The sequence below is a fragment of the Pithys albifrons genome, chromosome 18 (assembly GCF_047495875.1).
Source record: "Pithys albifrons albifrons isolate INPA30051 chromosome 18, PitAlb_v1, whole genome shotgun sequence".
Lineage (NCBI taxonomy): Eukaryota > Metazoa > Chordata > Aves > Passeriformes > Thamnophilidae > Pithys > Pithys albifrons.
In genome coordinates, this window is record NC_092475.1 from 11062510 (window position 1) to 11083127 (window position 20618).

Sequence of the window (20618 nt, forward strand, 5' to 3'; positions counted from 1 at the left end):
TAAAAACACAGGTGCAAAGGAGTAGATGTGATCCTCTCAGCCTTCAGCCCATTCCTGGTGTTTTCAATCAGAAGTGCTCCTGATCACATAAAACATTCCTAAATATATCCTGCTTCCTCAGCCTATTGGCATCCATGAAAACTTTCCTGACTGCTCCTCCCAGGCTGCCTCTCTCTTGTGGGCACACATCCCTTCCCCATCTCCTGTTCTGTCTTCACACCAACAGAAGCTGGGCTTTAGCTGCCAAATCCAAAATAGTGATTTTTAATCAATGTTAAGAATGTTCCTTCTTGAAATTTTCTCTAATGATCAATTTTTAGAGACAAACTTGTGAACATTTCTATGCCAAGGTACCAAAGTCATCCAAGGTTGAAGTTCAAAGTCATCCAACTTTGAAGTTTCCAGAACAGGAAGGGACTCACAACGATCTAGCAGAATACACCTGGAATGGAGTCCACTTTTCCATTTTGTGTGATTAATCTCAATCCATCTACAAAATGGTTGTCACAGTTTCAGCCTCAGCTGCCCCAGGGCTGCAGAGTTTTCATCCCTCACTGTTTATCTTATGGCCCTGGTCCATTTTCATACCACTGCACCAAGCTAAAGCAATTTAGCCATTAAAGGAAGCAGAAGGGCTCACAGCTTTGCTTTCACTCTGGTTGCCCAAATTGTCTAACCTTTGACTGAGGAAGAAGTTCAGGGATGCAGAGACACAGCAACAGGCCCCAGCAGAAGTGTTAGAATGAAATGAAAGAGGGAAAATACATATTACACACATCACCTCTGGGAAACAGTAATCACAAGTTATTAAACATTTTGTCAAAGGCTCTGCAGACTCCTTTTCTCTCCTGCCCAGTTTTGTTAGCAATAAAGGCAGGTTGCTAATATTTGTCACTTTCAAATTCATAATTTACTACTCAAAAGGCAGCAAAGGTACATTATATTTTCATAAAAGACTGTGAAGTTGTCCAATTTCCAGAGCTGCAGGAGGACTAAAACCCTGTGCTATGGCACAGGTCCTTTCATGCATTATGGATAGTGATTTTACAATTCAAAGCAACAGTTCTCACCTTCCCCATTGCCTGGCATCCTGGATGATGTTTTAGGAGATGCAGCAGCTTTTGAGATGGACAAACACATCCTTTGTGAAGCCAAAAAGATTTATGGGCAAGTCACCCCAGATGCCATCACTATGTAGGGCAGGAATGTGGCCCTTTACTCCAAGAGTCACTCCAAGTATTTCACTGGTCTAACAAGATATGTTGGAAATCACTGGGGTTTCCACTGCTAGTTCTAAGTAACATACAGGAGAAAAAGGTACATTTTAGGAATCCACATGACTTAAATATCCAGTGAGGACACACAGGACTTGAACTTCCAAGGCCACAGCATTCTGCCTTCAAAGTAAATTATTCCACCAGTTATTACATCCTGTAGATTCACACCAAATCATTGGATTCTTCCCATTATAACAGGCTCTAATTAGGTACTGGTGAGCATATTCCTATTTTCTTGCTCTTGTGCATTCTCTGGAGTCTAATAAGGCATCGTACTCAATACAAGTTTTTTTTCTATAGCTAGAACCCTCTGACACTGGGCACCCTATTTTAACAAAACTCACAGAAGCCTAATCTCTTTCATACCTACTCTCAGTATATGCTTAAAACAAGCTAAAAGGGATTGCCAGTTTGCCTTTCCCAGTCCCCAAGACAAAACCCTGCCCTGCACATTCCATGGAGCCAGTTTTGCCTGACACATCGGAACAGGGAGCAGCGTTTCATTTTGTCCGAGTTTAATGCAGACATAGAGCAGTTTCTTACTACACTGTTAACTCCTATTGGCTTGAGAAAGGTTTGCTTAAATTCTTCCAGGGAAATTAGAGCCCATAGACACAGAGCTTGCCTATCCACATACATGCCAAGAGACATGCCAAACCTCATCACATCCAGCAAAAGAACTCCCATTTGAAAATTAAAGGCAGGTTCCAAAAGCTTTCTCTTCCTGAAGCACAGAATTTGCTATGTGGCTAATTTTGCAAGTTTTGAAATTTTACGCTGTATATCCTCCTTTTCCTAATGCATTGAACGTGTCCATTGACAACATTTTTGATGCTTCTTTTCACTTTAAATTGAATCTGTTCTCTTCCCTCCCAAAAAATCTTCGGATTATCTCCAAAACTGTATCTCATACACTGAAGGAACATAAAATAATTCCAGCTCTTCAGTGTACTCAATATCAATATTTCATTATTAAAGTTGCTGTAAATTGGTCCAAGTATAGAAAATTAAAATAAGAAAAAATAAGTAAATGTCATATGCAGAGTGGGACACATCCTGGGTATGTGTGAGAGGAGGGCAAGAGAAAGGGGCTATAATTGTAAAACAAGAATCTGCATTTCCAAGGGAGGATGAAGGTCCCCACATTCCCTATAAAGGGCAATGCCTTGTGTATCCCTCTATGGCCAAAAAGTCTGGGGGAACTACTAATGTCTGAAAAAGGCTGGAAAGGCTGAGCAGGCAAGGGAGAAAGAAGGTTTATTAAATCAAATGAGATTCAATACTAACATAGCTCACTGCTATAGATCCTGAATCCAATATCCTGCATGAGACAGATAATGATATAGTCAGTGGGAGGTCCTTCCAAAGGGGGAAAAAATACAGCTATATTTTTATTTTATTCTCTCTTTTTTTTATCCCTTTCTGTCTCAAACCTTTGCAGAAGAGAGGGGAAGTTTGTCTCATTTCTACTTTTTCTCTGCTTAGAAAAAAAGAAAACCAATTTTGCTGCATACACATACAAGAGACCAAAGCCAGAAATTCACAAGCAAGTGGCATTCAATCAGGAATTTGAGAATTAGGCTGGAGAGAGTTGGAGATGAAGTGTGCTGCATTGTGGAGGTTTTTGAATTCGTTTGCAGAAACTCAGTATTCAAGAAAAAAGAACCAACTTCCCAGCTTCTGTAAATGAAACCAAAATAACTGAAGTCAAATTAATTCCAGTGATTTACCCCAAAATCTCGTGGCTTATTTCTGGCCCGTTCACAAGCAGCATTATTGAGAACATCCACTCTGAGTGTGGACCTTTAAGCAAGAATAACAAATTCCCATTTTGTAAGAATCCCAGTAGCAGAGAGTGAATATTCCTCAGTTCCTAATGAGCAATGTTAATGTTACACAAGAGATTTTAATAGACATTAAAACAAGGTCTCTCCTATACATTCCCACAGGTCCTCACTGGGTATTAAGCAAAGGAAAATTCCAATTGCAGAGCTCTGACTGTCGGGATGAGCTCAGCAACAGAAACACTCAGTCACCTTCTGCAGTAAATATTAACATATGGTATAAATTACACAGCTATTTCCTTGATTTACCCAAGCATGGAAATCTCAGGTATTTTGATTATGAACTGATACAAGGAGAAGGCAGATACAAGCAAGTCCTGAAGCTACTGATCCCAGAGGGCACTCCTGTACCATAAGGCTGTAACAGCTCTCTCACAGCTCACAACCCTGCAGAAAACTCCTGAATGCCCCAAAACCAGTAAACAAGTGTCTCTAGTAGGTCATCAAATAAATCAACCAAAATACAAGACATAAATACAAGTTATTGCCTGACTATCTGAATGAGGGATGGGGAGTACTTACTTAAAAATAAATCAAAATAAAATTCAGCGATGTTTCACAGAAGTATTCTGGGGTTAGACAGTAAGACTTCTGTAAACTATACTAAATTTTTTTTCTACCTTGCAAACAAGGGGTAAATACTCTGAAAGTACCTTTAGGGTTATATTTTCACTTTAGCCTTCAGAAAGGTAGAAGTTCTCTGGCCAGGACAAGCAAGAGGAGCTCTGAAATCTTTTCTTTCCAGGCTGGTTTTGCTACATGGGACTGCAGCTGAGTGATCCTGTCACTGCCTCTGTGAGCTGCCCAAAATGATGATTTCACTTATTTCATGAGTTATTTCTCCATATGACTGTAAATTAACTAAACAAATAATTTGCAAGGTGTGTGTGTATATGTAAATATATATGTATATATACACACAACAAGAAGCTGTCTCACAACACAACAGAGAAATTACTGATTTTCAAAACCCCTCTATGACAAATTATACAATTGTAAAGAAGACTGTACATATTAAATAACTTGTACCAAATGTCATCTCAGACCCCTCATATTGCATTACCATGGGCTTGTTTTCAATAGCAGGTACATACTCAGTGTTTCAACTAATGTTGCCTGTCTACACTTTATTTTCCAAAAAACCACTACTTTAGGATTGATATTGCAGTAGGCCATATCAGCACAAACATGTTTGTCCAATGTCACACCAATACTCAGAGGACTTTTAATGCTGGCTGCTGTTACATGGGATATTGTGCATAGGTTATAAATATTTATATATGACGTGTGGTTTTGAATACAGGGCCATACACAGGAGCAGCCAGACCCAGTTAATCAGCCAGTTTGAAAACTTCGTTGCTTTCAGATCAAAAAGAAAATAATATTAACATATCAATAGCATATACATGCTGAGAGAGTGATTACCCTTTACATCTTCAGGATATCCAAGCACCCACACAGGCCCAGCTATGTTACCATCCTATCTGGAATATTCTGCCTCAGTATCTCTCATTTCTCCCCTACTCTTTCTTCAGACTTTCTTCTCTCTTATCTGCCTTTCCTCTTTAGCCTTTTCCATCCATCTCATTTCTCTTTCCATTTCCCTTGTTCATCCATCTTTCTCCCTTTTGGCATTCATCACTCCCTCGTCCTTTTTTTTTTCCTTTTCCCTCTTTTTCCCCCTCATCCCCTCCTGTTCTCCTTCTCCCACCCCCATTCCTTGCTGCCTGCTTTGCTTGAAGTTTCCACCTTGTGGCTGCGTACTGCTGACTTCACATTTGCTGTGGTGTGAACTTCACATCTGTGGATGGATGACAGGAAAGATTAATAACCCCGTGTTCCCCTCTCCTTGACTGTGGGCCTATAAAATGAATATATATATAAATAATTTTTTTAAAAACCCCAAACAAAACAGAGCTAAAAATCATCTAAACATAGACCCAGAGCCCGGGAGAAAAAAATATTTTGCTGAATCCAGTATTTAAAAAAAAAAAAAAGGCAACAAAAAAATACCTCTCAACCTCTAATGATCCTTAGTTTACATACTCGGCAATTTTTTTCCTAAATTCTTTATGGGGAAAAAAGAAAAGTTAGAGGCAAAGGAATGAGCCCTTTCTCCTGAGCCAATTAAAGGAAAAATTATTTTAAAGCAATAATACAGAAGCTCCAGGAAACGTATGGGAAAGAAATTTAGATGCTCCACAAGAAGCAGAGCTGTCTGGTATTGAGATGAAATCCTGTCAGTACCAGCTCACACAGGAATCACACTGCAGAGCCACAGTGGGAAAGAAAGGAAGCCAGTTATGGTTAACTCCAGCTTTTCCAGACAAATGGAAATCTTTGCCTTTGTCTCCAGACCTGCTCACACCATCCACACAACTCCCATCACAGTTTAGGTTTTGGTCAATTCCTCATTTGTACATTTAATATTTGACTTAACGTGAAGTCTTCATTGAAAGCAGAGGCAGACAGAGAACGTACGATGATTCCTCTTCAGCATCTTGCGGGTGGAGGAGAGAGCTTGGCACCCAGCTCCTGCTCACCTCAATCCCTCACCTCTCCCTCAAGTTTGGGAAGATCTTAAAAGGGTCTCCTACCATTGAGGAAGGAGGAGACTGTCAGGATCGTTCCAGGAGGGGACATTTCCCCCGGGGAAGGGCAGCCTGTGTCTGCAGGGCAGAGCTGGCAGAGGTCACAACAGCAACAAGTCTGGGGCTCTCGAGTCATCAACCCCAGGAAATCACGTTACAAATCCTGCAGTCTGATACAAAGGTGTGATCTCGGAGTTTTGAGATGTAACAGGACTAGTACTGATTGCAACACATAAATGTCCAGGAGAAAAGAGGGAAAAATAATTAAATCAGGAGCTCAGTCTGATTTTTGCTCTTGGGTAGAGCTGTCACTGGTTTTGCTGAGCCCTTTGCACAAATGAGAACAGAGGAGTAGCTCACCCCAGCACATTTTATCCCACACCAGAAACCTGCCCAAGAGAAAATATCCTGTCTCCTTCACCACCGGCTGCCCCACCCCAGGCCAGGGGGATCCCCACACAAACACCCTTTAGCCGTATTTTTTTTCCAGAGTAATCTTTTCAGAGCTCAAAAATCAGATCAGAAATCAGAACCACTGTGTTTACAAACACCCTCAAGAAACAAACAGCCATAGCACAAAACTCTAGATATTTCACCTCTCCTTTAAGCTCTGCCACTTCTCCAGTCCTGGCCACTTGTGCTGCTTTGCAGGAGGAATATCTCCCACTGCCCTGTCCCTCCACTGCTGGAGGAGCGGAGGAGAGATGCGGAGGAGAGATGTGGAGGAGAGATATGGAGAAGAATTCCCACTGGCATCAACCAAATTGTCTGCTGTGGCAGGTAAATCTCTCCTCTTTATTTGAAACACCTGAAACTAATTGTGGCAGCAAAGTCCTGACCTCACCAACCTCGTTTGGGGACACCTGGGTGGCAAACCCTCATTGCTCTTTACAAGATCATCTGTGCATCCAACCAGGTTATTGCAAGAGACAAAATTATTTTAAACCTTCTAAAAATCAGCAATGTAAGAAATATAAGCTGCTCTAAATGATACAATAATTATAAAGAAATACAAATATATACATGTACAGTTATAGAAAAATACACTATAATAAATATATTTTTATATTATAAATATAAATAAAAATCAAGCAAGACATGAATCATATTCCTGCTAACACTTATACACAGGGGTAGTTTTAATCATGTGAATTTACCAGATAAGCCCCATAAAATCATGGGGGAAAACCTTTAGAAAAAAGGTAGATATCTTGCCATATTTCAATAAATATGCACATCATGCACATGCACATTTTTTAAAAGATAGTACTTAACTTGCTGTTATTAATGAAGAAAAATATTGGTCCTAAGCCTGCAGTTTTCATTTAGGAAAACTGCTGTGAAAATGTAGTGCAGGATCCTGCCCAGTGCAGCCAATCTTATAATTTCTTTCTTGCACTCCTATTTTAAAATCAAGCAATTTTTCTCACTGGAAATTTTGCACTATCCATGAATAATAATAAACTGCTCTAAAATGATAGTGACCTTCAGGTTTTAAATTCGAAAAGAATTCTAGATGGAAGAAATAAATGCAGTGTAAATAACCACTGGGTAATTAAATTTATTTTTAAATAGCATCAAAGTTCAGAAGAAAGAGAATAACAAAGAATATCTCATACAGACATGCACAAAGGCTGTGCCTGTATAATTAGTTATCTAGCAGTAACCAAAGTCTTTTTTATACAGATTGATTATTTTTGAGATTGCATCTTGCACATCTGAACTAGAAATGCTTTTTGTGCGGCGTTCAAACATGAAGCTGCCTTTGGTAACACTACAGGCTGAGGAGCCCAAATAGATATTTAATTTAGATTGAACAGGACACTTATGCCACGGTAAATAAATCAGTTTATTAATGAAAGTCTTTTCATTGATGTTTAATGGCTATCATATATTTGGAATTGCTGTTAATCCAAAATAAATGTGTTTAATAATCAATTGGTATTTGTTTATAACACAATAATTTTCTTATTGAATCAGAATTAAATGCCTATCAGGAAATGTTAATGTAAAGATTTACTAAGACCTCTGAATAAGAGTATAATTAATAATTCTCTTACTTCTTGAAAAGGAGTAACAAATTCATTGTCAAAATACTGTAATGGATGTTGTGAAACCCCATAAATGAGAACTTTGAATTGTTAAGTACAAGGAGCAGATAACACTTCCTAAGAGCAGGTTAAAATTGCTACATTATAATTATTACATTTAGTAGGATTTCTTTTCCTGGGTTTTAATAATTCTAAAGTCTTTTTTTGTAATGGAATTGTTTGATGACTGGGAGAAGGAAAAGAGTGGAGGGATATCTTAATTTACTTATTTCCTTACAGCTTCTTACAAAATAGCTGCTCTTGGTTTGACCAATTTTTCTTTCCAAAAGCAGTTCTGTACTACTGAAAATTCCAAAGTTCTTTTTCTCTCTGATTCCTTTTAAATCCATATTTTCTTTTAAAATATGGGGGGGCAAATAATTACAGTTAACTCATTGGCTTTAATTGCAAACACATCCCTTCCCATCAGCACGGCACTTGATCAAAATGCCAGAGATAAATAAATTAAGACATCCATCAGATTCCTGTCCCTGTTGTCATTTTTTCAAAAGAAGTTGGAAAGTGCCTGTTATTCCCATCCTAAGGGCTGGGCTGGGTTCTGCCGGGGGTTTTGCTGCTTTCCAGGCACTGAGGGGTGATTTGTTTCCGTGGTGTCAGCCTTGCACCCGCCGGGAAAGCTCAGCAGCCGATGCAGGAGAGGCAGGGACTGCACAGCCTGTGGGAACATCCCACCAGGGAACGGATTCCTGAGCACTGCAGGGAGCAGGGAGAGAGAGAGAGGGGCTCAGAACTTATGTGGAGAAGTGAAATAAGAGCTGATTGAGAGTCAGAAGTGTATGGATAGTCTTACAGTGAAGTTGTTGAAGAAGATGCTCTGTGCAATCCAGGACTGGCCCTGCCTCAGTCGGTGCATTTGGCCACATTGATGTTTTCATACACAGGCTGCAGTAGGAGGAGAGGAGGGTGTAAGAGCAGTTCAATCCTGCTTAAGTAGTAATCATGTTTGACAGAGGAACTGAGAAGGTTTGAACAAAGTGCCACCTCATTTTTTGGTTGCTCCCCACTCAGGAAGCTTCAGCCTTGCCCACCTCTGACAATTATCTCTATTAATGACCCAAAGCACAGACAGACCTTCAAATTGTTCTTTCCCTAACATTTCAAAAAAGAGAAAAAAAAAAAAAAAGAAGTGACAATTAATGTGTTTCCAAGTCCTTTCAGACACCTACTGGAGTTATAAAAAGAAAGATTACCCACAGATAAGTGACCAGTAAAAAAATCAAATCCAGTATTTCCTTGAGTTAACAAATGGAACTGAAACAAGCAGAGTTCTCACTCCTTCCTTTCACTGTTTGTGACAACTTTTAGCACAGGAACCTCCTGGCACGAATATTTATAAGAACGACCAGCTTGAGAAGTCTGGATTTAGAACACAAAAATCCATGTTGCATCAGTCTTGTCAAAAACACCATCGGGTGATCCATCCCTCGGTCAGGCTGCAGGAACAGGGCAAAAATTCCCAGGAAAAGGATCAATCACGAAGAACTGAGCACGTCACAAACAGAGGAGCACATACGAAATCCAGACTGCTCGGACAGTTTGCAAATAGGAAGGGAATAAATTCCCCTAATGAATTATTCAGGATGTGGTCAGCTCTACCCTGGGCCGAATTTATCTTCCACGGGAGAAAATGCAACTCCTTATAAAGTTCACGGCACTTCTTAACAGGAGCTTTGATACGGTCGGTGCTCGTCGGCTGCGCTCACGGTCACACTGGAGATTAATTTCTCTGGAAGGCTCTGTCAAGTGAGTCAAATTTCTAACAAAAACTTTAACTTCTGTGCAGGAGGAAAGCAGATTTTCAGTAGCTGATATTACACACTCCAGCCCAGAAGTGTTTTGTAAACCTTTTATAAAATGTTTGCTTGTGTTGGTTAAGTAATTAACAATATTTCAAGAGACCATCAGCTACCAGAATCTCATTGTCCTCTCTGCGTGTAAACTGCACTGTATAAACATATTTTAAAAATGGATTTTTTTTTCACTTGAAGCTGTGTGTGTGCACAGCTATTACAAGCAAACTCCAGCGAGTCTAAAGAATCACCCTGTCTATGCAACACAATCATAATTAAACACTCAAGCCCTGTCATAACAGCAGGCAGAGCTGAAAGGATCTGACACCCTTAGCACCAGTTCAGTTGGAAAAGGAGCATGTTGCAGCAGAGCTCACGCCTTTGAAGAGAAAAAGAAAGAGGAACAGAGAGATAAAAAGGAGAAAATTTAAAAAAAAAAAAGGAAATACATTATATTGCACAGCAGAATATTAACTTCTTCCATTTCTTATAATTTCTATGTAATTTAGGATCTAAAATGCTTTTCTTTTAATCAAAAAACACAATTCTTCTAATTCACTGCACTGGTTTAAATTTTGCCAGTTCAGTGTTCATTGATTACAAGGCAAGAGGAGCACTTCAAAACATCATTTATTCCCTTACCCACAGAGGAAAGCCAGTGCTTAAGATTTGCATATAGACTTGGACAGGTCTGAGAGCTTCCCCAGCACAGCCAGGATGTCAGTGAGAAGAATTCCATGGTCTAACAGCATCTCTGGGCTGCAGCCTCCCAGAAGGGAGAAAAATGCTGCCCCGTCACAATCATAAAAATAAAAGTTCTGAGTTACAAAAGGAAAAGTAAATAACGTCGACCAGCAATGATAAATTACATTTGATAATTATAACTTCTATAACATTTACCATTTTAAAAATGAATGTAAAAATTAAACTGAGGGGGGAAATTAATAAAAACCATAATTTCAAGGTCTCCAAATGGCTTTTTACCATGACTCAAGCCCGGCTGCATTGGAAAGCCCCAGAGCTCCATCTTGTGGCTTTTCTGTTCTGAGGTGGGGAAAAGAATTAAAAATAAAAGTAGTTTTGTTATTAAATCACTCCAAAATGCAATTTCTTTTGCTGGCATCACACATAGTAGCAAGGCAGGGAAGAAAATCAACCAACGAACAATTTTTTGCTCTGCAATGTCATCTCCTTTTCTCACTTAAGGAAAAATTCTCTGCTTTTTCCTAACCCACAACCCATTGCAAAAGCAGTGCTAGCAGCAGGACCTAAATTAAATAAACCTGTGGTCTGGAAGAGACAGTTGCTGGGCTGGAGAAGGGCACAGCACCGAGCAGAGGGGCCAAGCAGCTCCCCATCGAAACCAGCTGGCAGCAGCTTGGCATGATTACTTCTCTTACCACAAACAGCCCCCTTAATACCCCCAAAAAAGGGATATTTGGGCCAGACCTCGTGAATCCGGGTCCCTGCAGTTATTTTCTACATTTGTTATTTATTTACCACTTTATGATACTTGCCATTGGATACCAGAGAGATTCTGAGCTGAGTGTTCTTGCCTGGGTTCCTGCAAAGATGGCTCTGGATCTGCTCACTCCTCTGCCTCCCACCTGCAGCTTCTCCATCCATCAGAAGCTCAGAGGGCAATTTAGGGCTGCTATGGGGAAAAAAATGAGAGATATTTTAATAGGGAAATAAAAAAAAGCAGATACAGCTGCTTGTTTGACAGAGTAACTCTAGATCTGCCACATAATGGGGCTGTTTCAATAACACAACATGCAGTTTTGCTGCATTGGAAGTGCTGAGACTTCACTCAGCCACAGATAAGGCTGACCAATCTGCTCCTGCAGACTTTTCTAACATGTTTCTAGGGTTTTCTAATCCCTAACTGGTAACAGGTAAATCCCAGCATAACTATTTTTTTCCCACTCTGAAGCAGGATCCTCCTAAGGAGGCTCTTGATCTGTCTCCCACAGGAAACCATGCTCAGAACTCAAGTCTTCACTCTGTTCAGCTCAACCAAGGGGCATCCCCGAAGATATATTTTTGGGAGACTCATAAATCTTTGAACCTCCTTCATTTAAGATCAAGCCAGTATAAACCAGAAGTGAGTTATTTTAGAAACATCTCCATTACAAGACAAAACAGGCAGCACCAGATCTATAATGCACTGTCCATCCTATGAAAATAACACCCCTGGAGAAAAAAAAGGCTCCACAAACCTGCAGTGAAGTGTCTGGTGCCTCCAGGTGACCCACCGGAAACTGGTTCAGTCACCACCCAGGGTTGCTGTCACTGGGCAAGCCCTGCAAAGCCAACCCTGCTGCTGCCCCAGGGCAGGGCTGGGGCTGGCAGGTCACCTGAATTCATCACAGTATAAGAAAGATATTAAGCTATTGGAGAGCACCCAAAGGAGGGTAACAAGGATGGGGAATGGCCTTGACAGGAAGCATGTGAGGAACAGTTGGGGCATTTGGTGTGTTCAGCTGGAGAAGAGGAGACTGAGGGGAGACCTCATTGCAGGTACAATTTCCTCAGGGGAAGCAGAGGGGCAGGCACTGATCGCTGCTCTGTGGGGACCAGGCACAGGCCCCAGGGAATGTTAGAAAAATGTTCTTCCCCCAGAGGGTGGTGGGCACTGAACAGGATCCCCAGGGCAGTGGACACAGCACCAAGGCTGCCAGAGCTCCAGCAGTGTTTGGATGATCTTCTCAGGCACCAGGTGTGATTCTTGGGAATGGTCCTGTGCAGGGCCAGGAGCTGGACTCAATGATCCTTGTGGGTCCCTTCCAACTCAGCATATTCTGTGATTCTGTGAACTGAACTAAACATGAGACTCACTGTCATGAAACAAAGGAGGGAGAGGTAGTGATGGACTGCAAGGAGTCAGCTGGAGTGAAACCTCTCCCCTAACATTTATTACTTGCACTGGTTGTGCTGAAACCAAGAACAAGGTCCTGAGAGTGAGCTGGAGAGAAGAAGTCATCCTGCAAGGTGTGGTGCTGAGCAGCACATGCAGATGAGGAGGTTTCCCTGCTGGCAGGTACAGTGGGAGTTCATCTCCCCCTCACCTCCACCACACAGAGCTCAACCCCCACCCACTCTCATCCTGCCCAGGACTGAGCAGGAGCCCTCAGGCATCTCTGCTGTCTTTGGGAGGGCTGGAGGTTGGCCTAGGAACAGCTGGCTCACCCACAGCTAAAAATAATCAGCCTCTTCCTAGATGTGATAGGAATCGTAGGAAACACATTGTCAAGTTCAGGGAAGGGCTAATGGTCATTTCCCCAAATCTGTTTGTCTTTTGGCACAAGGTTCTGCAACCTTTACTCATCCTGGGACAGGACTTTGCTCCTTGAGCACTTCCACTGGCAATAATATCACTTTCCTGGATTGAAAGGAATGCAGTACATGAAAAGGAGCAGGGAGGAGCAGAAGGATAAGGTGCAGCTCTGGAGAGGCTGAAGGACCTCTGCAGATAGCCAAGGCCACATCACCAGGAACTTAAAACCCACAATTAAGAAGAATAAAAGCAAAGCCAAGAGAAGGGAGAGTATAATGTAGATATAAGGGGAAAAGACAGGAGCTCTCAGAGAGGGATTTTATTTTTAGAGGAAATGTTTCAGAGCTACAATGCAGAGGAGCTGAGGGGTGAGCAGGCAGCCAGGTGGCACCAGGATTGTGTTTGCCAAGGCTTGGGAGAGTCATGGGAGGGTCATGGGAGGGAGAGGAAGTTAAATAAATCTGAACTTTTCAGCTACCCTGGTGGAATATGAAAAGAGAGGGGGAAAAAATTGTATGTCAGACAAATGTAAAGTCAGGGTAAGCATACAAATAGGATAACTAAACCATGCATGTTCTGTTTTTTCCTGGACTTATTTATACAACAGGCTGTATTTATGTTTCAAAATACTTCCCATCAAAATAACATGAAAGGATACAGGAGTTGACTGACACCTTATTTCTCGGTGTTTGCATTTTTTTGCCATGCAGGCCATAATCTGGTTCTTAGGGAGTTAATGCACCTGCCATTCCAGTGCTGACAAGCAGTTTTTCAGAGGAACATGGAATTTCATCCATTTATTTATTTATTTATCTAAGGAGCCCTGAAGATTGTTCTCAGGAGACTTCTTGAGCACTGCCAATAACTAGCAGGTACCAACACATGTACATTTTTGACTGCACCATGATTGATGGTGCTTATTTGTGGCTTGCTGCCTAAACCTTCCTTTTCCTTTGCTTTCTGTCTGTTTGTCTCACTTGGGCTTTTTTTGTGTGGGTTGGTTTTTTGGTTGGTTTTTTTTTTGTTTTTGTTTTTTTGTTTTTTTGTTGTTTTTTTTTAAATAATAAAGACACTTTAGTCATTTGGTTTTGGGGAGAGGGAGGAATTAGGGAATGATTTATCTGGTGCCTCTGTTGTCTTTGAACATGGACATTTTCAGATCTGTGAGAGGTCAGTGGAGAGAAATCGAGACCTAAGGGCAGGGAGGGCTTTGGACACAAACTGGCAAAAGGCTGTAGGAGTAGTGAAGGAGGGGATGGAGGGGAACCCACCTTCTAAGTCCAGTCCTGCTTCTGGAGTTCACACCAAACTTCTCTCTCCAGAGTCAAGAGACCCAGTTAGTTCCCTTGGGCAAAACGACCAGCCTTCATTTCTCTACCTCTCCTTCCCTGTATTCACCTCCTGAAGCAGGGTGGGGATAAGAAGTCCATATAGGAGACACAAGGCTGTAGAAAACAAGAAACCTGCAAAATTCACTCAGTACAACCTTCACTGGCCTGTCCACTTTTCACAAAACTCCATCCAACAACTGAGCTTAACAAGCTCACAGCGAGCCCAGACAAACCTCTGAGCTGGATGCTGTTTCTCCTCCAATCCCACAGATGACTAATTGCTTCTATCACTTTTCCTAATCCCCTTTACACCTGCACAGCACATTGGGGAGAGGCAGAGGAGTGTTTTCCATTTCCCTCTCACACAGATTAACCTGCTACTTCTCTTTCAAAGGAAGAAAATTGATCTGATGACAGTTTAAGCATGAAATGCCTGGCAAAAGGACAGAAACAGCAATAGGTCTATCAGGAGATCCTTCTGACTGAGTAGCTGAATCCAACCATAAGTCCTGGTGTTGCAGCCATGTGGGAGTGATTCACACCAGCATGGGCACGTGGCACAGACTGTGCACCAACGGGAGGAGTTGAGAACCAAGACCCAAAGCCTCCAGCCTGGGGGAAGTTCAAAGCCTTCACACCTCATCCACAGGACAAGCCTGAGAGGAAATCAAAAGCCAGATGAACTTCAGCCAGATACAGGGGCGCCAGTTGCTGGCAGTTTTTCCAAGGCCATCTCTGTGTGAGTGCATGTGCAGGACACATGGACTGCACGCTGTGCTGCTGTGCTGCTCCAGCACAGGGCAAACCAGCTGCACTCGAGGCTGTGCTGTTGCCTGCAGATGATTTCATTTTACCCCGAGCAGCAAAGGGCAGCAGGGTGGTGGAGGGCTCAGGTGTGCCAGCTGAGAGGGCAGCTCACTGCTGCCAGGGGCTTCACAGCACAGAGAGGAAAGACAAATACCTCCTTAGCCAGGGTCCAGCTAAATTCAGCCTTGAGTAACTGCCCTCTCCTTGGGGCTGAAGTAACATTGCAGACCATGTCTGAAGGGAAAAGGTGGAAAGAGGTGTTTTCCCAGATCAGTGACTTTAAAGAGGAGCTATGATCTCAGGACTGAAATGCAGATACATGAAGAGGAAAGGGAAATCACAACCCAAGTGTCTCCCAGCAGAGAGCTGAGCCCCACTGGCTCTGAACTGCAGAAAACTGCAGAGGGCACATCAGACTGCCGGGATGGATGGACAGGTGTTTAAGGCCAAGAAAGATGAGATGTTCTTTCCACACCTTTGTAAGGCAGGAGTGACTCCAGAATACAGTGCCTGTAATGCAGCCTCATAAACAAGCAAAACACCAAGTTACCGTCACAAAAACTTAACCAGAAGCCTCCAATATACATGTATAAACTCACTACTTTCTATCAGCCTTTTGCTCAGAGGGAACCAGCATCACCCCCGGAGTGCTCAGAGCTGCGTTACTCTATCCCAGCAGCACTACAGCTTCAGCAAATGAGGAATTGATTAAATACCACAAAAACTCTGCCCATTCACCCAGATGAGGATGTTAAACTCCCACAGGGTGAAGTTCCTGCACATCTCCACTGAGGACGGTGGTACCTACAGAATTCCTCTTGCACAGCACCATGTCAGGAGGGTGCTGGGCTCCTGCTTCCCATGCAGGTGCATGACCTTCCCAAAACCACTCAGAAATTGGGTATCCTGTGGATAAGGCAAGACTTTTGCCCTTGCACCCTCCAAGAGCAGGAGGATGCTGAGGTGCTGCTGTGTCTGCGCGTGTGCCTGGGCACACTGGTAAAATTCACCCTAAATCTGCAGTGTAACCTAAGGTGAGTGGCTGCAAAATGGTCAAACAGTACCATCTGCAGGGAACAAGAGAGGTTGCAATACGTGCCTGGTGACCAGGAACACTCTTACTCCAGCCAAACAGAGTGGTGGGCTCCAGCTCACAAAGCTGAGGCACCAGATGCCTTCACTCCAAAACACATCAATGGGAAGGACATTTCAAAACCAAAACAAAAACAGGGACAAAGCAGTCTTTAAAACTTGCAAAAACTTTCTGTCTAGAGGATGGGAAGCCCAGAGACACACAGCAGAGCAGTGAGTAGGCTGTTGTTGGCTGACAGCTGGCACTGCAGAACTCACCCCAAGTCTCACCCCGGGTCAGACAGGTGTCACCAAGCTCTGGGGAAACACAGGTGAGAGTAAAGCCGTGCAGGGGCTCAGAAGAAGGAACTCAGAGCCAAGAGGACTAACTGGATATTAACACAGGACCTGGAGTCTTGTTTCTTGTCTGACTTAGAAGAAAGGAGAGTTTTCAGAAACCAAGGCATGAGTGACACTCAGATGTCCTGTGTGACCTGTTCATCTGGGATGCAAACCATTCCCAAAGGGCTCCTGGGTTTCCTTTAGCTGTTAATTTGTGGCACTTTCCCTAAACCCACCACCACAGTGAACATAAATAGCTGCAGCCACAGCATTTACTGCATGTTATGGCATCTGCAGAAGTGCTGACAGGGACAGCTGACAGAGCTCCACAGTGTAATTCACACCATAACATCATCTCCCAGGCACCTGGGCTTCTCATTGAAAAATTATGTGATGCTTTTTGGAAATCCAGTGCCAATTTATTGATACCCTCTGCAACAACTAAACCACCACCATTCTCATCCTGAATCCAAACCCCAGAACTGTACCAGACACAGGAAGAAAACTGACTCTATCCCAGATGAAATTGGGACACTATGTTAAAACTCAGTGAATTATTCAGCTATAAGAAATATGTTTATTTTATCATCCACTTCTGTCTCCCCATGTGAGTAACTCACTCTCCATGTAACATACCTGTGACTCCAGCCTGCTCCCTCCCTTTTGGGTTTCTGTCCTGAGCAATTTTATTTGCTAAACCCTACACCAAGCCATAGCAATGAAAAATTCTGACACGCAATAAACTCTTTTTAGTTTCTTTCACAACATAAAAAACACCTAGAGGTCAGAGCCTAGCAGTGTTCTACCTCTTTCCTGAATAGATCAACCTAAGATATTCCTTATGTCAAACATTTTACATTATCTACTCTGCAGCCTTTCTGAGTCAGGGACCATTCAGCTGTAAAACTCAAGTGTTATTCCCAGCTTAAGTTCATAAGCACCACTGATTTCCTAATATCAAGCACTATATAGGATTTGCCACAACAAATCAGGCTCTGTCTCACTAGATTTTAAAACTAATACAAGTGACAATACACACAAGGCCTTCAAAGTCCAGGCTCTGGTACCAGCTAGCCAAGACTGGATTAGTCCCAGCTGCACCTGACACCAACCATAAGGGAGGCAGAGTGAAGCTTGGATGCTACAAGGTCACCAGACATCACAAGACACCAGTGCTGAAAGGAGCCAGAGACGTCCTTGTCCAGCTGTAAATTCAGTGCTGGGATTGACTCAGCTCCAGTGCATCAAACTATAGACATGCTGACAGTCTGATAGTTATAAGCTCCACTTAAAAAAATAAAAATAAAAATTTAAAATACTCTCTTATCTTTGTCACCTGGGCATGTTTCTCTGTGTTGTTTGGCTTATGTAGCACAGGAAAACCCTGCACAAGGTCAAATTCTTCCACTTCTGCCACTGCTCAAATACAAACTTAGCATCAAAAAGGCACCATGATCCTCATGCTTTGCTCACATGCTTGGACTGTAGTTGAGATTCATGTTGCAATAACCCGCCAGAAACCTTGTGGATGGTTGGAACTTTGGCTTGCTGCTTTGTTCCTCCTGTGCTCCTCTTTCCAGGGTTGCATCTTATATCTGTAAAAGGGTAAGAACAACACAGAGTCTGTCTCCTCAAGGCTGGTTGGGATGGTTCAAAATCCATCTACTGGGTCCAAAGCTCAGGCTAAATAACCTGTGGAAACAGAGATGGGCCAAAAGTGGAAGCAAAAAGGCAGCTAATCCTGGGAATTGGTGAAACCTGCCCAAAAATCAACCCAACCTGAGCATTTCATTTGTATGCCTACAAAAAAAGACCAGGAACTTGAACAGTGGGTCCTTGTTAGAACCAAACCAGTTTGCATTTCCTTTTACTGAAGCTCACAGAAACAGCAAAGGACATCCCTCACAGATCATCATGCCAGGCTTTATGAGAGCGCTCCCCTCGTGCTTGTCAAGGGAGCTGTCTCCTTGTGTCCTCTGGGAAATCATGCACCAGAGTCAGGAAACAAAGAAAAATGGATGTTTAATTCACCCACAAATGAATAGACTTCTCCTCCTCCTGCAGCTTTGTACAAAATCTACTTCAGTGTCAAAGTGGTAGGTTTGATGTACTTAAGTTTAACTCTTTCCGGTAAATGTATTTTTTAATATCCCCAGGAAGGAGATTAGCTTAAAACAGTATTAGTATGTTTAGCTACAACTTCAAGTTTTATCTGTAAGAGAAGGTTTTGCAAAAGCAGATGAGGAATTATTTTAAAGCTGGAAATCAAGCCTGAATGCATTTTCTAGAAGCATTCCTAAAAGAAGAGGGAATTATCATGACCAGTTGAGGTTGACCACAAGTGTCTGCTCCCACTGAAAAAAGTAGCCCCATCCTCCAGCCTCTGTGCTCCCCTCACCTCCAGCTCAGGGATTGAGGCAAAATCTCACCGTCTTGTGCCCTGGGCAGCTCTGCTTTCAGGATCCCAGCAGAGCAGGTGACCAGCACTGGGAGGGGGGACAAGGAGCCACCTCCTTACCTGGCTTGTCCTGATTGCAGAACTAGACTTTTAGGAGGGTTTAAAATCTGTGGCAAATCTGCCTGTGTTTGCTTTACAAGAGCACGACGTAACACAAGAACGCTGCAAAGCAGATGAAAGTCATGATGCAAAGCAGATAAAGGGGTTTAAATGTTCTAAACATAAAAAAACATTTTCCTACAACAGAGTCCGAGCATACCCTGTGCTTTGCAATCTGTCAGCGCTGGTGAAACACAGCCAGGGCACCTGGAGCTGCCCCAGCCCTTGCTCTGGACTTGCTGAAGTCAAAGAATGATCTGCAAAGCAGGTAAAGACTTTCCCCCAACCCACAAGCAGCTCATGGGAAGGAGCCTGTGCTCAGTGCTGACTTTTGTGGGTTTTCCTTCAATCAGTCCATATTATTTTGACACAGTTTGCTTGTTGCTGCTGAACACGACAGCTCCCTATATTGACACTGTATAGTGTATTTATTCCAGTTTAGCACAATCTCTGGTCCACGGCGCTTGAAGCTGCAGCCCGTGTTCAATCTGTATCAGTTTAACATGCCAGCACCATATGGCTTTCCATAATCAGCTGCAGCATTGTACTTCAAACCCACTGCTGCATTTATAATATTATTCTATGCTGCACAAACACCAATATTTAGAAAGAAAAATGTCCTTTTTATTGGACTCCTGCTGATACCCCAGCTGTTAGCCAAAGCACGCAAAGAGTTTCTCTTCTTTGCATGCTAAAAAAAAAGAGCCCAAAGGGTTTTTTAAAAATCTTACATCTGAAAGGTACATTTTGTCCTGCACCAGTAGATCTGTAGGACTGAGTTAAAATGTGGGGTTTTTATTAGATGAATTGCATCATTAAATTACACTATAAAAACTAAAAATGCACCATTAATTTTCAAAAACAATAGTAAATACATCTCATTTCTGATACATGATTCTGCATTTAATTTTTGCCCTGGGCCACGTTTTTCTAACAGGCTCACTGTCTTCCATTATGCAGACTATACAAACAGAGCTAAATTGCTGGAGTTGGGAGGGATTGGTGCATTGGGGGAAGGAGATGTTGGTCAAATGTCTAATGTGAAAATAAATGAATTTCTAATCAGCTGTTGCAAAAAGAAAAATTACTTTTTGATCTCGGCTCAGCCAAGCAAGAATCCACCTAGCTCAAGTAATAAGGAATTGTATAGGAAGCAGAGAGAAACAAAAGGTTGGACAGACAGACAGCCACTGCAGTAAATTAGGTTGGTGCATTCAGTTCTGTATGAGTAGCATTTCTTAATTAAATGCACAGAAGTTCCCCTGAACTTGAGCCTCATTGCTGCAGGGTCTTCACCACTAATGGAGCTGCTCTCCAAGCATCCATAGATCACTCTGGGTTGGAAGGGAAGGGAGTGTTTGAGGAGCGTGTCTGTCTGTACAGCACTGGGTGAGCAAAGGGGTGGAACCAGAAGAGAAATAACCATCTCCAAACTTTTCCATGTGCCATGAATGGGTAAGACAAACCTTGCCAAAGGTCCCACAAGTCTGGCAGAGGCCAAGGAAGTGCTGTGTGCTCAGGGGCTGTGATGCCACGCACACGTCTGCTGAGAAAGCTGCTTGCCAGCCAGCAGGAATGTGTTCCAAACCAGCCCACAGCACAGAGCCATAAACACCTTCT